This window comes from Lampetra fluviatilis, chromosome 6, assembly GCF_964198595.1.
Source record: "Lampetra fluviatilis chromosome 6, kcLamFluv1.1, whole genome shotgun sequence".
NCBI classification, from domain to species: domain Eukaryota; kingdom Metazoa; phylum Chordata; class Hyperoartia; order Petromyzontiformes; family Petromyzontidae; genus Lampetra; species Lampetra fluviatilis.
In genome coordinates, this window is record NC_136280.1 from 3,534,941 (window position 1) to 3,541,117 (window position 6,177).

Below are 6,177 nucleotides of genomic sequence, written 5' to 3' on the forward strand. Positions count from 1 at the left end.
CTGGTGGAGCGAGTGGACTGCTCCACTCAGCTACCCCAACACAACCACGTGGTCCCTGGTGGAGCGAGTGGACTGCTCCACTCAGCTACCCCGACACAACCACGTGGGCCCTGGTGGAGCGAGTGGACTGCTCCACTCAGCTACCCCAACACAACCACGTGGGCCCTGGTGGAGCGAGTGGATTGCTCCACTCAGCTACCCCGACACAACCACGTGGGCCCTGGTGGAGCGAGTGGACTGCTCCACTCAGCTACCCCAACACAACCACGTGGGCCCTGGTGGAGCGAGTGGACTGCTCCACTCAGCTACCCCGACACAACCACGTGGGCCCTGGTGGAGCGAGTGGACTGCTCCACTCAGCTACCCCGACACAACCACGTGGGCCCTGGTGGAGCGAGTGGACTGCTCCACTCAGCTACCCCAACACAACCACGTGGTCCCTGGTGGAGCGAGTGGATTGCTCCACTCAGCTACCCCAACACAACCACGTGGGCCCTGGTGGAACGAGTGGACTGCTCCACTCAGCTACCCCAACACAACCACGTGGGCCCTGGTGGAGCGAGTGGACTGCTCCACTCAGCTACCCCGACACAACCACGTGGGCCCTGGTGGAGCGAGTGGACTGCTCCACTCAGCTACCCCAACACAACCACGTGGGCCCTGGTGGAGCGAGTGGATTGCTCCACTCAGCTACCTCAATACAACCACGTGCACTCTGGTGGAGCGAGTGGACTTCTCCACTCAGCTACCCCGACACAACCACGTGGTCCCTGGTGGAGCGAGTGGATTGCTCCACTCAGCTACCCCGACACAACCACGTGGTCCCTGGTGGAGCGAGTGGACTGCTCCACTCAACTACCCCGACACAACCACGTGGTCCCTGGTGGAGCGAGTGGACTTCTCCACCCGGCTACCACCCCCCCGGATGCTGCTGTGGAATGGCCTACAACAACATTAGACGTAACAATTGTAGCCCCCTGCTGCTTGTTTTTTTCAAACACAATACAAAAGCAGAACAATGCTAAGTTACCATTCGTGCCGTCGTTGCTGGCATTAACACTCAAAACTATTACACTGTTTTTTATTTTACCAGGTAAAGCCCACTGAGCTATATAGTTCTTTTAAAGAAGCGACTTGGCCACAAATGATAGCTCAACAAAGTGGGTTATCATGTGAAAATACTCTAAACGCATGTTTATAAATGTGGAGAGACAAACCGGAAACCCCGAAGAAAAATCCACGAGACCACGTGGGGATCATGCAAACTCCAAATATACATCAGCAGGCGTCAGGGTCGAGATCGAACCCGCGACCTACCAGGCGAGGTAGTTAACATCTCCTAGCCACCATGATGATGATTACAGAGAGAGAGACACGCAAACTCCAAATATACAGCAGCAGGCGTCACGGTCGAGATCGAACCCGCGACCTCCTGTAGACCAGGCGAGGTAGTTGACATCTCGCCACCGTGGCGCCCACATAGGTATTAAACCTACTGTGATGAAACAAAACATCCACTTCCCCGGATAGCTATACAGCTGACGTAATGTGTACAAAAATATACATCCTGTAAACGCTAGTATTTGTCTTAAGTGGAGGGACATATATGGGAAGGAGTCGTATTGTCTGTCGATTAATTGCTAAAAGTACCTTACTGTAGTTTATTTTCAGGACAAGACAAATAGACCTACAGCACAGCGGCAGCAGCAGCAGCCTGTTGGACAAAGTGTTCCACTGTACAGGAATGAAAAAATGGCTCATTAGAGTTAGAATATTTGTTAAGACTGGAGAAATCCGGTAAGCTATGAAGCACTTTTTCACAGATGTCCAGCAGGACACATCCTTTTCATTGGCACTGAGATTTGAGTTCTACAGAAAGCTGGAATGAAAAAAAAGGATCCTGAGACCAGAGACGGAGTGGTGGTGGCCAACGGTGTAAATATATAGCACGGCCGCAAGAAGGCCCATTGACACCATACTAGCCAACCGTGCTAATGGGGGGTGCGGCGGATGGACAACACAAAATCGGTACAAAATAAATGAGTTTTAAATGTCGATTATTCAAAAGTGCAGAGTTCTAGTAGCTTCCTGATATCGGAAGAGCATTCCAGACAGCCGCGGAAGCGCATCTGAAAGCGCCGCGCGATGCGGTGACCATCTTTAGACCGTGGGGAGATCATCGTGATTGGGGAGGCCTTGATTCAACAGTGGCTAGATCATAGACTGGTAATGACATGCACACAACACGCTCATCAGTGGTGATCCCCCTCCCCCACCCCCGTTATTCTATTAAGTCAAGATCCATTGCCGCAATTCCATTCCAGGGATCGGTTCTTTGTTTGAAACGTTTGCGGTGAATTGTATAGCGCCACGAGTGGCTCCACGTGTGGCAAAGATCCCCCATGTCGCCTCAACAAAATGTCCCAAGTGCCGATATTTACATACCGCACCCGGTACTCATTTAAGGCTGAGTCGAGCTCGGGGAGGCACAGGACCGGTTCAAATATTCGTCAACGATGTTGGCCGTGAACGGGAATCGAACTCGGATAGCCCAGTTCGTAGGGGTAGTGCACTAACCACAGCGCGCTACGCAGGGAAAATCAAACGCCAATTCTTTCACTATTCCTCAGCCTTGTGAATCGATTCATCAAAGTCTTCGATGCATTGTTTCGTAAGTACAGCGTCATTGAAAAACAATCAAAACAATCATGTTATGAACATCAATACAAATACCGGTCATGACTATCACGAACAGTCCAGAGGTTGCTATGTGGTTGCTATGTGGTTGTATGTTGAACTTCTTTCGCGCCGTACATAGCCAACCGTGCCAATCGGAGGTGGTTAGTTGGGTAGCAGCGGAGGTGGACAATTTAGCAAACTCCATTGTTGTGTTGTACTTTTCTATGCTCCCCATGTCTATCCATGGCTTCTCACCATCACCAACCCGCACTCATCAACGTGATTATGAAGTATGGTCAAACAACCTCCCCCCCCCTCCCACTCGTGGATTAACACGAGGGTGTGATCATTTACCTCCAGCGCTTAAGCTTATCAATACAGTCCTTGCTGTTAAAACAGTAGCAGTACGTGGTAGCCATAATAAAGGTTTTTGTTGGGTCAAATCACGTAAATATAAATGTGTCGTTGACCCACCACCGACACCCGACACGGCCAATTAGTAAGGCTTGTCACGTAAACAAAAAGTGGCAATTAGTTACTACTTCAGTACGCCGGTGTGTTGGAGAGTAAACCCACGATGTGCACAATGTGAGCACCGTCACGTTTCGCTGGCGATTACAACAACCGGCTTCATCGGTCGCTTTGCCAGAATTGTGAGGACGTCTTCCCGTTTTGGTCTCAAGTAAGCCGCCGTGTTAAACTAAAGTACGAGGTATCAATATACCAGTTCTCGCTGCTGTCGTATACGAGTCAAAATAAATCAGAACTTAGTACTTTTTGCCAGTCGCGCTGTCATTCTTACGGCGCGAGACTAGGACGAAGGAAGGCGCTGTTCCGTTATACGAACACAGTCTGCGGTAGTTTCGTGGTGGTAGGGGAACCATGTTGTTAGTACGCGCGATCCAAAAATGGGAGTAATATGTGGGAATTCTATCGAATTTGGCCAATTGCTTGGTACGTGATGGTCTCACTCGTTCCCGAATTACGCCGTGGGGTCTTTGAACCGTCCACTTTGAAGCTGATGGCGATCGGCGTATTCTTTTTTTTTGCTACGGCTCGGACGCCCGTGACAATAACCGGGGCTGCCTACCAGATTCGAACCGCGAAACCTCTGCAACAAAGCGGCCCCGAACGCGCCGCGTCACTGATGAGGCCACGCTCCTCATGGGAGGAGTTTGGGAGGGGAGGGGGCACGGGGGTCCAACGCCCCCTCCCCCCTCCAAACTGGACACCGTTATTAAATTATTTTCAGTAGTTTACAATTAGGATAATAAATAAATGTATTTTATGCACCCGCGATTCCTAATGTAAGAGACAAAGCGAGCCCCTGTCCCCCCCTCCGACCCCCATGACGCTCATGCCACAAAGAGCAAAGGATGGTAGCCTTGAGTGGAAAATCGACATTCTCATGACGGGGCCCAGTCTTTCCATGGGACAACGAGGCTCCGTGTTATATAATAATTTTTTTGGTTAGGAGATGCAATGCACGTGATGATGATGAAGAACGATGATGGATGATGATGATGATTATGATCACAGATGATAATGATGCAGACGCCCGTCACTCGACGATGGTAATGAGAACTGTCAACGTTGCTGACACATGACGCGGGTGATGGTGGCGATGATTACGATGATGACGGTGGTGGTGGTGGCAATGATGATGATGGTTATGACGAAGGTGACGATTACGATAGCTGTTGATGCTAATAGCGATGGCGATGATGCTTCTGCTGGTGATGATGATTGTGTTAACGATGGCGGTGATGGTGATGCTACGTATAACCGTGATTATGAAGACGACGTCGACGACGACGATCGATGACAAATTAATCTCACCCACGCGCATTTAATGACGGACGAGATCCTTACTTAAAAAGCCCCATCAGTGAACATCAATCAGCCCGTGCGAGCACTCACTCACTCACTCACCCTTGCCAAGAGACGCGAGCCGGCTTCTCGTGGCCGGTGTTGGGGCGGATTAATCCTCTGCGATCCGAGGCCTCTTTCCGATCTCCTCCGATCTCCCCGACTGCCATCACCACCACCACCACCGCCACCCTCCGTAGCACGAGCGGAGTTCGCGCGGATCAGCCGCAACCGAGCATCCGCCGCAACCGAGCATCCGCAGCGGCTGCGCCGGTGTGCCTTTAAGAATGACCATTTGCGATGACTATCCACGTTTCACAATGGTAAACGGTGACTGTGTGTGTATATATATACACAATGCATACACTATAATAATTACACAATCTCTTTACACTATAGACTGTATACGTGGCAATATACACTAAACCACACTGCTGCCGTTCTATATACCGAGTGTGTACTGTATAAAATATTGGATTACAAAATTAGATAAATATTATCCGCTTGTATATGTATGTATAAGCTTCCTTGTGTGTGTTGTGTGTGTGTGTATATAAATGTGCACTCGCAGTTTAACGCAGACATCGGTAACGCGTGTGTCTCTCTCTCTGCGAATCGAGCTGTCATTAACAAAGCGGCTACGTGCGACATTTAACAACACTCGAGAAAACAACACACACACAACAACAACACAACAACAGGCACAACAACAACACACCACACAACCACCACCATAGTGGCGATGCCTAGGGGAAGAGCGGAAAATCCATCCCTTCGCTGCGCCCAGAGGGAGAGAATCAGCGAACACTCACGCCGCTTGCTGCTGCTGCTGATGATGATGTTGGTGGTGGTGGTGATGATGCTGCTGATGATGCTGATGGTGATGTTGGTGCTGATGATGTTGGTGGCGGTGATGATGATGCTGCTGCTGATGTTGATGATGCTGCTGATCTTGATGATGCTGATGATGTTGGTGGTGATGCTGATGGTGATGTTGATGATGTTGGTGGTGGTGATGCTGCATCTGATGATGATGTTGATGCTGATGATGTTGGTGATGCTGCTGCTGATGATGATGTTGATGATGTTGATGCTGATGATGATGTTGGTGGTGGTGGTGGCGGTGATGATGATGGCAGCAGCGGCGGTGGTGGTACCGATGATGAGCTTGTACCTCGGTTTGAACCGCGCTTGCAGCTATCTCATTATTCCGACCATCATCACCATCACCACCATCACCACCACCATCACCACCATCACCACCATCACCACCCTCACCTCCTCCTCCTCCACCACCTCCGCGCGGTAGCGAGCGAGCGAGCGACTGAGTGAGCCACGGAGCCCGAGAGGGAGAGGGAGGGAGGGGAGCGAGCGAATGGCCGGGTGCCTTTTATTTATTTTGTTATTTAACTGGAAGCAATTATTTGGTTATTTAACTCGGAGCATTTTTTTCACCCCCCCTCCCTTACCCCCCTCCCTTACCCCCAACCCTTACACCCCCCCCCACCCCTTACATCCCCACCCCTTACATCCCCCACGTCCCACCCCCCCCACGCCCTACACCCCATACCCCTTACCCCCCCACCCTTACCCCCCCCTCCACCCCTTACAGCCCCTACGCACCACCCC

At 50.9% G+C, this 6,177-nt stretch overlaps 1 protein-coding gene across 4 annotated transcripts in view; it reads right to left on the bottom strand.

Moving 5' to 3' along the window:
- The window catches only part of LOC144933053 (SH2B adapter protein 1-like), a 78,121-nt gene extending 72,167 nt beyond the window's left edge, over nt 1-5,954 (bottom strand). For 2 of the 4 annotated variants that reach the window (XM_078857533.1, XM_078857536.1), the window contains exons 1-2: nt 5,827-5,954; nt 4,612-4,827 (exon numbers count right to left, since the gene is read on the bottom strand). The gene's annotated coding sequence lies outside the window, so the exon portion shown is untranslated. Of the gene's footprint in view, nt 1-4,603; nt 4,828-5,722; nt 5,778-5,826 lie in introns of those variants that run through there. The other 2 variants (XM_078857535.1, XM_078857534.1) reach the window with 2 other exon arrangements.
- Between the last annotated feature and the right edge of the window lie 223 nt (nt 5,955-6,177).